The sequence below is a fragment of the Henckelia pumila genome, chromosome 1, assembly GCF_033568475.1.
Source record: "Henckelia pumila isolate YLH828 chromosome 1, ASM3356847v2, whole genome shotgun sequence".
NCBI classification, from domain to species: domain Eukaryota; kingdom Viridiplantae; phylum Streptophyta; class Magnoliopsida; order Lamiales; family Gesneriaceae; genus Henckelia; species Henckelia pumila.
The window spans coordinates 111,885,374-111,896,964 of record NC_133120.1 but is presented as its reverse complement, the minus strand read 5'-3'; positions in this window follow the sequence as shown (position 1 = coordinate 111,896,964).

The window sequence follows — 11,591 nt, the reverse complement described above, 5'->3', positions numbered from 1 at the left end:
GGTTCGTCATTATCTTCATCGATGATATTCTTATCTATTCAAAGAACCGTACTGACCATGTAGAGCACTTGAGGATCATCTTGCAGATCTTACGAGCGGAGCAGTTTTTTGCCAAGCTGTCGAAATGTGAATTCTGGCTAGATCGAGTTGTCTTTCTCGGTCATATTATTTCTGAAGATGGGATTTCTGTCAATCCCAGCAAGATTGAAGCGGTTATGAATTGGCCTAGACCTACTTCAGTGCCAGAGATCCGAAGCTTCATGGGTTTAGCTGGTTATTACCGTCGTTTCATCGAGGGTTTCTCGTCTATTGCCAAGCTAATTACCCAGCTGACTCAGAAGAATGCGCCTTTTTGTTTGGACTCCAGATTGTGAGGCTAGCTTTGTTGATCTGAAGAGGAGACTGACCAGTGCTCCAATTATTTCTATTCCAAAGGGTACTGGAGGTTTCACAGTCTATTGTGATGCTTCTAACCGAGGCTTGAGTTGTGTTCTTATGCAGCATAAGCATGTGATAGCGTATGCATCGAGGCAGCTGAAATCGCACGAGACGCGTTATCCGGTTCATGACCTTGAACTAGCTGCGATTGTATTTGCTTTGAAGATCTGGCGTCACTATCTTTATGGTGAGTTTTTCGAGATCTTTTCTGATCATAAGAGCCTTAAGTACTTATTTTCACAGGCAGAGCTGAATATGAGACAGAGAAGATGGTAAGATCTGTTGAAGGATTTCGACTGTGAAATCAAGTATTATCCGGGAAAGTCGAATGCAGTTGCAGATGCCTTGAGCCGAAAGCTATGTTCTTTATCTCTTTCTACTATTGGTGTTTCTCAGTTGATCGATGATTGTTGCACTTGTGGTTTAGAGTTTGAAACATATAGGGAGACTATCAGAGTGTTTGCTATTCAAGCCGAACCGGAGTTGTTTGTTGCAATCAGAGATGCACAGAAGTCTGAGCCGAGCATTCAGGTTTCAGTAGAGAAAGTTAGATCTGGGCATCAGTCTGAATTCCAGGTTAGAGATGATGTACTATATGTAAATAACCGTATTGTTGTGCCTGATATTTTTGAATTGAGACAGCGTATTCTCCGAGAGGCTCATTGCAGTCGGTTTAGTATTCATCCTGGAGGTCGTAAGATGTACAACGATCTGAAAAACCAGTTCTGGTGGAAGAGAATGAAGAGCGATGTTGCGAGGTTTGTATCTCGGTGTTTGAATTGTCAGCAATTAAAAGCAGAACGGAAGCGACCAGAAGGTCTGTTGCACAGTTTATCTGTTCCTGAATGGAAGTAGAATCACATTTCCATGGATTTCGTCACGAAGCTACCACGATCCGTTCCAGGATGCGATACCATTTGGGTAGTGATCGACCGATTGACGAAGTCTGCGTGTCTTATTCCATACAGGATGACGTATCGTCATGATCAGATGGCTGAGTTGTATGTTAGCAATGTTGTGAGATTGCATGGTGTGCCGAAGTCGATCGTTTCAGACAGAGATCCTAGATTCACTTCTCACTTTTGGCACAGTCTTCAGGGGGCACTTGGTACTCGATTGCATCTGAGTACAGCTTATCATCCTCAGACCGATGGACAGTCAAAGCGGACTATCCAGACGTTAGAGGATATGCTGCGAGCAGTAGTGCTAGACTTTGGCACTAGTTGGCAGGATTCTTTGCCTCTTGTCGAGTTTTCTTACAACAACAGCTTCCAAGCGAGTATCGGTATGGCGCATTTTGAGGCTTTGTACAGCAAGAAGTGCCGATATCCGCTGTTTTGGGATGACTTGTCCGAGTCACCAGATTTGGGACCAGAGATGCTTAGAGATATGGCAGAGCAGGTTAAGATCATTCAGACCAGAATGAAGTCAGCTCAAGATAGACAGGCGAAGTATGCGAATTTCAGGCGTAGACCTCTGAGTTTTGATCAGGGAGACCGAGTTTTTCTGAAGATTTCACCTTTCAGAGGCACTGTCAGATTCGGTAAGAGAGGGAAGTTATCTCCGAGATTCATCGGGTCGTACGAGATTCTCGAGAAGATAGGCGATCTTGCCTACAGACTTGCACTTCCTCCGTCTTTATCTGGTATTCACGACGTTTTTCACGTCTCTATACTGCGAAAGTATCATCCAGATCCTTCTCATATCCTTCAGCCTGATGAAGCCGAGTTAGACGAGACTCTGAGCTACTTTAAACGACCGATTCAGATCCTTGATCGGAAGGAGAAGCAACTCAGAACCAAGTTGATTCCATTGGTGAAAGTGCAGTGGAGCCGTCACGGCGTCGAGGAAGCAACTTGGGAGACAGAATCTGACATGAGGCAGCTATTTCCGGAGTTATTCGGATGACGTGAGTTCTTCTTACTGTCTTTAGTTCTTTATTCTATCTTATGAGTTGTGGTTCTTGTTGATTTCGAGGACGAAATCTCTTCTTAGTGGGGGAGAATTGTAACGCTCCGTTTTTATCTTAAATGAGTTTATTTGAGTTAATCGGAGATTACAGAGTTCACGAGCCGACTTTATTTTGATCAGGGTCCTTTTTGCAAAAATTGGATTTTTCAGGGACTAAAACGCAATTATTGGATTTTATATATTATCTACACTTGAAATTGATTGGGAAAGTTTTCATCTTCCTCCTCCTAACCGTGAGCTCCATTGAAGACGCCTCCAACCTTTTCCAAGCTTCCAGATTTCAGTCCGAGCTCGATCCGGCCGTTGGAATTTATTTCTGAAGGCAGATTATCGATCACTGCAGTGAGAGCTCTGTTATATTGTAAGTTCTTCTACGATCGGATACATTCTAGTTTTTGGATGTTGTTAGAATCGTTCGAGATTCGAGTATGTTGTTCTAGACAGAGTTCTGATCATTTATTATCTGTCGGTTTTGAATTAGAGCGACGTTCGGATTTGTTATGATTTTTGGAAGCCTTTTTCGAAAATTATGGTTTTGAGATTTGTTGGGTTTGCCTTGTTTTGGTTTTATTGGCTTTGATATGAGTTGATATCAGTATTGAACTGCTGTCTGCATTTCCGGGTTGTTCAGTTTATAGCCGTTATGCCGTCGATTTGAGTTTTGGGGATTTCGAACCATTTTTGAGTTGTTGAACTTGGCTTGTAAGTCGATCATGGTAATTGATCTTTGATTTGTATCTGAACAGATTCGTTTGGAGTTTGTCAAGCCCGTGTTAGCAGCATTGTTCGTCAAGAGTTGGACGAAGAACGGTAAAGAGATTACCTTGAACCGTTGCCTTTGTTGTTGGATTGTTTAGTTGTTGATTAAACCTTTTGTTGTAGCTTATCCAGAGTTGGAACTACTGCATTGAAAGATAAAAGCAGACATCGATAGCGGGATAGCATACTCGGGACAGTTGGTTCTCGAGTTTCCCTTAAAATCACATACTTGCATCTACACTCGTTCTAGCATGAGGAACTTGTGTTTTGTTGTTTTGATTGAGCTTTTGTTATATGGCTATGTTTTATGTTTCTTTTATGCATTCATCTTGAGCCAATCTTGTTTTCAGCGGGCAGAACCGCCTTTTTTGTTTAGACGTTTGGGAACTATGATTGAGTGGCCTAGATCGTAGTTGTTTCACCTAGTGCTAGCATACTCATTATAGTTGCTCAAAGTCTAGAGGAATGAGATACGTGGCACCACCTCGATTGGGTGAGTCGGTGTGTCGTTACGTAATCTCACCATCGGGATCCCAAAAGCACAGCAGCAATCCCTCGTTATCAGATTTGATATCCCGGTTTAAAGACATGCATTTCATTACATCGTTATTGATTTCGTTGTTGTCTTGAAAGCATGTTTATTGTTGTATTACTTGATATGTTGTTTTTACTGGGATTATCATTCTCACCGGTTTATCCGGCTGTTGCTTTGTTTTGTATGTGTACTTGGCAATAGGTGGGGCAGGACCAAGTCAGCGAAGGCCTGGTTAGCAACAAGAGGGAGAGCTAGTAGTGAGACTCGGTTTAGAAGTCGTGTCAATATGTTTATCTAGTTATATTAGAACATGTTTAGATCTCGAACTTCGTTGTTTATGTTGTATCGATTATGCGAGTCTTATGTTGCATGTTATAGACTGGTTCGTAGTTGATCAACGTTAGCATTTCATGTAATAACTGGAGAAGTTATGTTTTTAATGCATGAATTTGAGTTTGATGTATGGAATAACTTTTAGTTTGAGATGCCAAGATTTTTCTGCTCTGTTCTGTTTCTGCTGCAGGGGGGGCGCCCGAGCTGCAGTTTTTAGCAGCCCGAGCGCACCCCAGTTCGAGTAATCCAACAGCGCTGGAGTTTAGGGCGCGCTCGAGCGGCAGTTTTTGCCCGCCCGAGCGCACCCCCCTTTAAAAAAAAAAAATTTCTTTCTTACTTTGGTCTTGGATCTTGTATGCTTAATTGTTGTTTAAGCTGAGATTAGTTTTTTAGAACCGATGTCTCACAAAATATTATTAAAAATCATTGAATAAGGTTCTTCTTAACCAAACCAATAAATGATATAATCTTCTAGATTATTATAAAGGTCGAATTAAAAGCATATTTATTATTTTTTGGGTGCAATAATTTTCTATGATAGGAGAAATATCTAATTGAAATGGTAGAAAAGAAAAACAAAATATAAAAAATGTTATTATATTCAGTAAAATTATATAATAGTTTGATAGAATGGAGGATGTTATGCGGTGTTTATTTGAGTTACGACCCGTTTCCATTATATATAGTTTTTTGGCAATTAAAATGGTGGATGAGCTATCCTCCAATTAGTTAGAGCTATAGTTATGTGATATTCTCATCTATCATGCAAAGAACGTGATTAGTGTGAGAGGTGGACCGTTGATATGCAATAATGACAATCTATTGAGGTAGTGTTTGGGAGAGCTTATTAAAGCACTTATCAGCTTGTTTGTTAATAAAAGTTTAAAATTTTGTGAAATTTTGTTAATAAAAAGCTGAAAAGTACTTCTAAGAAGCTCTCTCAAACACTACCTAAAAGAGATTCACTTGAGTTATTATATAATTTAAAATATTTAAATTACATCATTGTAATTAATTATAAATTTTTTATAAAACGATAAATCTTTGATCATACGTCATTGTCATTATTTCAAAATATGATGGACACGACATGAATAGAAACACAAACACACGCACACATATACATAATCTAAATCAATGTTTTTGGAACCGGACCGGACCGGCCGGTTCGACCGGTTCGACCGGGAACCGGTCGGTTCTTCGGTCCGGACCAACTCCAAAAACCGGAAAACCGGTCCAACCGGTCAAAACCGGTCAAGAACCGGTTGGACCGGTCAAGAACCGAAAAACCGGTTCAACCTTGAACCGGTTTTCCGAATTTTTTTTATTTATTTTTTTAAAATTTAAGATTTTTTTTATTTTTAAAACTTTAAATTTATTATTTATATATATATATATACATTATTATTTAGAATTTTTACTTTATTTAAAAAATTATTTTAATAATTATTGTTTTTAAAAATTAAATAATTTATTATTTAAATAATTTATAATTATAATTGTTATTTTGAATATATTTAAATGTTTATTTAGTTTTCAAAATATGTTAAATATATATTTTTTTGTCTATTTATATAATTTTTGAGTTTTTAAAATTTAAAATATATTATTTATTATATTTGATGATGGTCGGTAAAACCAGGGCCCGGGCTATCAGGGTAGTGTTGTGGGCCTGATGTGGAAACCGGGCTAATGAAAGTGATATATGGACTGCCCTTCCTTAATCGAGATGAACTGCACACCAAAGAAGGGGATAAAAAGCACGTTAGTGGGACGCCGGAGGAAGTTCCGGCGGGGCCACTCCGATGCTTAAGTTAGACTTAGAAATAGAGTGGGCTTTTTAGGAAAAATGAATATAGTGCTTTTGAACTTTAAGTGAACATACCTCTACCAATATCTGTGACCAGATATTTAAAGGCCTTGGAGTGAGAGTGTCACCCCGCAATTCCAGGGTAGTGGCCACGATCTGGATCGTGGGTGTGGTAGTTGCCCATGTTTGCTTGTCACGTACGATGAACCCGGAAAGCTAGGGTTGGTGATAATTGTGGGGATCATGCCCCTAAAACACGGGCCTTAAATAAGTCCTGCAAACCTGGTTTTCCGGGCTCCTGAGGCTATTGAGCTACCTTAATACAGCCCTACCAGTCTGGGTCATTCGTGTCCCGGGCCCCCTGGCTTACCGGGACATCACTACTCATCCCAAAAATAGTCGGGCTAGAGTCTTAATCGCTGTCCCGACTTACGGTTTCACCACCCTTGCTTTAATACAACCCTGTAATCCCTGACTGTTTATGCCCCTGTTTCCCAGGGCATATGCGGCCCTGCTCCCCTGTCTTGCCGGGACATCACTACTCATCCCAAAAATAGTCGGGCAGCCGAGAAGGCAGCTGCCCGGGAAAAGGAAGAAGCCAGGGCTGCAGAGGCAGCGAGAAAAGCCCGAGTTCTTCAGCTAGCGGAGGAACGCAGGGCTCAACAAGGCCTAGGTGAGGAAGCTGCCACTGCAGTTGTCATCTCCGAGGTCGTCGCTCCTTCACCTTCTGCCATACCCCTGCCACTTCCATCTGTGGAGGCAGGGTGGACGAATGAGCCGGCTCCTGCTGCTGCCGGTCCTTCCTCGCCTTTGACGCGGAAGAGGAAAACCTTGGAGGAGCCAGAAATGGTCATTCTCAGTGACCCAGAAGAGGTGGTTCCTTCCTCTCCCTCCTTCCCCCCATTGGCCCCCTTTTACCAGGCTGCTTAGGGATCTAGTCCCTTTGGTGCAAGGGAAAATATATTCCAAGCCGGGGCCTCTGGCCGGGGAGTGCGGATGCTGAAGGACCTCTTGACTTCGGCGGAGCAGCTCCACCTCTACAACCAAAACCCAACCGTGAAGTATTTCGAGGGCACCAACCGGGTTATATCCGTAAGTTGACTTCTCCTAGTCTTGAACGTGTCATGTTTTCTATTTCTAACACCTCTGCTTTCAGGGATTGCATATGCTGGTGGACAGCTATGAAGATGCGACCAAATTTGGTCGGGTTGAGACTGATCGGGCACACGTAGAGGCTGAGAAATCTCGGGCTGCCGCGGAGTTGATCAAAAATCTGGAACAAGACTTGATGATGGCACAACAAAGTCATGATCAAGTGGCGTCTAGTCTCCGTTCAGCCCTGGAGGCGGCCGAGCAAAATCTTCACTCTGCTCAGCTGGATCGTGCCCGCTCTGAAGCTGATCTAGGGCAGGCTCGAGATGCTCTAGCCACCACTACGGGTGAGTTGAGGGCGGCAGAAAACCGGGCTGCAGAGGCTCAAGTGGAAGCGGCTAGCGCAAGGGATAAAGCGGAGAAAGCAGTGTCAGCTCTGGAAACTCGCCTGAAGTCAGAGGAAGAGCTCAAAGCAACCTTCCTATCTTCTGCTGAGTTTCAAGAGGCAGTGGTGGACAGATCGTACACCTTTTTCCAGGTCGGATTTTACAAATGCCGAGATCAATTCGAGGAAGCTGGCCTATGGTCTGCTGACAAGAGAGATTTTCCCGACTTGGATAAGGCCATCGACTCCCTCCCCGCCACCCAAGGAGCTGAAAATGCGAGGGCTGCCCCGAGTCAGACAACTGCCGATGCCGGTCCCTCTAATAGCCCCGCCCTTTGAATTATCATTTGTAATTGGGCCGCAAGAGCCCCTCCTCTTATATTCTGTTGTCAATGGAACTCCTCTATTCTTGTCATTCATTATGTAATGCCTGATATATATAAATAAAAGAGTAGGTAATGCCAAGGGCTTATATATGCCTTGGGCTTACGATGGGTGCCGGGGCCTGGAACCTCCCGGGCTTATATATTGCCAAAGGCCTATATATGCCTTGGGCTTATGATGGGTGCCGGGGCTTGGAACCTCCCGGGCTTATATAATGCCAAGGGCTTATATATGCCTTGGGCTTATGATGGGTTCCGGGGCCTGGAACCTCCCGGGCTTATATAATGTCAAGGGCTTATATATGCCTTAGGCTTATGATGGGTGCCGGGGCCTGGAACCTCCCGGGCTTATATAATGCCAAGGGCTTATATATGCCTTGGGCTTATGATGGGTGCCGGGGCCTGGAACCTCCCGGGCTTATATAATGCCAAGGGCTTATATATGCCTTGGGCGTATGATGGGTGCCGGGGCCTAGAACCTCCCGGTCTTATATAATGCCAAGGGCTTATATATGCCTTGGGCTTATGATGGGTGCCGGGGCCTGGAACCTCCCGGGCTTATATAATGTCAAGGGCTTATATATGCCTTGGGCTTATGATGGGTGCCGGGGCCTGGAACCTCCCGGGCTTATATAATGTCAAGGGCTTATATATGCCTTGGGCTTATGATGGGTGCCGGGGCTTGGAACCTCACGGGCTTATATAATGCCAAGCCTTCTTTCATGATAAAACTTCTTCATTAATAAAACATTAAATACAAAGCATTACACAAAATACTTCTTCAAATGTAAAGAATTCCACGGTCGCTTGAGGGGGCGTCCCTGGCCATCTTGTAGGTACCAAGTATTGGCACCGAATTTTCTGATCAGCTTATATGGTCCCTCCCATCGGGCATCTAGCTTCCCTACTTCCCCTGCTGGATTAACTCTTTTCAACACAAATTCTCCCTCTTGGAATTCCCGAGGCCGGACCTTCTGATTATAGGCTCTCATCACCCGAGCTCTGTAGACCTCCATTCTACGAGCCGCCTTCTCTCTTCGCTCTTCAATGAGATCCAATTCTTGTGCCCGGGCTCCTTCGTCTGTGTCCTCATATGCTTTAATCCGAGCTGAAGGCTGTCCAATCTCTACAGGCAAAATAGCCTCCGACCCATATACCAGGCTAAAAGGTGATTCTTGTGTTGCAGTGTGTGGAGTGGTGCGATAGGCCCATAACACACTCGGGATCTCTTCAACCCAATCTTTCCCCATTCCATGCAATCGCGCCTGTAAAGACCGAACAATAGTACGATTGGTTACCTCTGTTTGGCCATTAGCTTGAGGATAAGCGACCGAGGTGAAAACCTGCTTGATGCCCATCTCAGCACACCAGTCTGCCAATTTTTGGCCCTGAAATTGCCTGCCCTTATCCGAGACCAGCTTTCTTGGTAGCCCAAATCGACATACTATACTTTTCCATAAAAACTTCATCACCTCGGCCTCTGTAATTTTCGCCAAAGGCTCTGCCTCCACCCACTTGGAAAAATAATCCACAGCTACCAACAAGAACTTCTTCTGTGCCCGGGCTAGTGGAAAAGGGCCCACTATGTCCAGACCCCATTGATCAAAGGGGCAGGATGCCCATATCGGGGTCAAGTTGCTCGCCGGGCTATGTTGTATAATTCCGAACCTCAGACATCCTTCACAAGATCGGGAAATCTTATATGCGTCTGCCTGCATAGTTGGCCACCAATATCCTGACAGCAACACCCTTCGGACCAGACTCATAGACCCTCCATGGTTTTCACAACATCCCTCGTGCACTTCCCGCAAGACATATTCGGTTTCTCCTTCCTCCAAATATTTGAGCAAAGGGCCCTGGTAGGAACGCCTATACAGGCTTCCTCCCAAGATAGCAAACCTGGCTGCCTGTCTTCGTATGATCCGGGCTCGTCCTTTGTCCTCCGGGAGGCTCCCCTGAGTTAGGTACTTGACAATCGGAGCTTTCCATGTGTTTACTTACCGGTTCCCCGGCTTCTATGGCAGCCACCGTTTCCCTTTGCAGAAGGGATTCGCTACAATCACCTTCCCCTGCGGCCGCTTTCTTAGCCAAGGCGTCTGCTTCCATATTTCTTTCTCGGGGTATCTGCTCTATACTCCAAGTGTCGAAACTGGCCCCGAGCTCTTCAATCATCTTACAATATTTTATCAATTTCTCCTCTTGAGTACAGAAGGCTTTGTTTACTTGTTGAACAACCAATTGAGAGTCAGAATAAATTATGATATGACTTACCCCGACATCCCGGGGTCGTTGCATCCCCGCTATCACAACCTCGTATTCAGCTTCGTTGTTGGAGGCCTGGAAGTCTAGCTTCACGGCTATCTCAATCTTCTCTTGGGCCGGTGAGATCAGGATGATCCCCACACCACTGCCTCCAGCACCACTTGCTCCATCTACAAAAACCCTCCACACTTCTTCTCGGCAAAAAACGGCCACCTCTGTCAAAAAATCTGACAAAGCCTGGGCTTTGATGGCCTTACGTGGCTGATACTCAATATCATATTCTCCTAATTCCACCGACCATTTCACGAGTCTTCCCGAGGCATCTGGATGAGTCATAATACGCCCCAGGAGGCTATTAGTAAGAACAGTTACTGGGTGAGACAAGAAATAAGGTCTCAATTTCCGGGCCGTTATTACTAGAGCCAAGGCCATCTTCTCAATTTTCGTATATCTAACTTCCGCCCCCTTCAAAGCATGGCTGACGTAGTACACAGGCCTCTGATCTCCCTTTTCCTCTTTTACCAAGACAGTGCTGACCGCCTTTTCTGTAGTGGATAGATATATCCACAATCGTTCCCCTGGTTCCGGCTTAACCAAGATAGGCAAGCTAGCCAGATGCTCCTTCAACTCCTGAAAGGCCTGCTCGCATTGCTCAGTCCAGCCGAACCTCTGGGCTTTTCGCAACACTTGGAAAAAATGATAGCTGCGATGAGCTGATCGAGCTATAAACCGGGCCAGGGCTGTAATCCGGCCGGTTAATCGCTGTACCTCTTTAATAGATGTTGGTGAAGGCATTTCCCGCAGCAGCTTCACTTTTTCAGGGTTGACTGCTATCCCCCGTTCAGTGACCATGAACCCCAGAAACTTGCCACTTTTCACCCCAAACATACACTTAGCCGGGTTCAATTTGATCCCATTCGCCGAACTGTCGCAAAAGTTTTCTCCAAGTCGGGTAAGAAACTATCCCGGGTCCTGGACTTCACCAATATATCATCCACATATACCTCCACATTTCGGCCCACCTGTTCCCGGAACACTCTGTCCATCATCCGCTGATACGTAGCTCCTGCATTCTTCAAAACAAATGGCATCACTACGTAGCAGAAAGTACCTCCCGAGGTAACAAATCTGACTTTGTCTTGATCTTCCAGGGCTAAAGGAATTTGATGATAGCCCTGGTATGCATCCATGAAGCTCAGCAACTCACACCCGGATGTAGAGTCCACCAACTGGTCAATTCGGGGCAGAGGGTAACAATCTTTGGGACAAGCTTTATTTAAATCCCGGAAATCCACACACATTCTCCACTTCCCCGTGGCCTTTGGTACTAGCACTACGTTGGACAACCAAGTAGGAAATTGTATTTCCTTAATGTGCCCGGCCCGCAGTAGCTCTTGAACCTGCTCCGCTATCACCTTATCCTTCTCGGCCCCAAAATGCCTCTTCTTTTGTATAACAGGTCGGGAACCTGGGCTGATGTTTAATTTGTGTTCCGCCACCCGGGATGAAACTCCCACCAAATCACCCTGAGCCCAGGCGAACACATCTTTATTCTGGATGAGGCAGCCTCTCAATGCTTCCATCAACCATGCATCTACATCCCGAGCTATCTTAACAGACTTC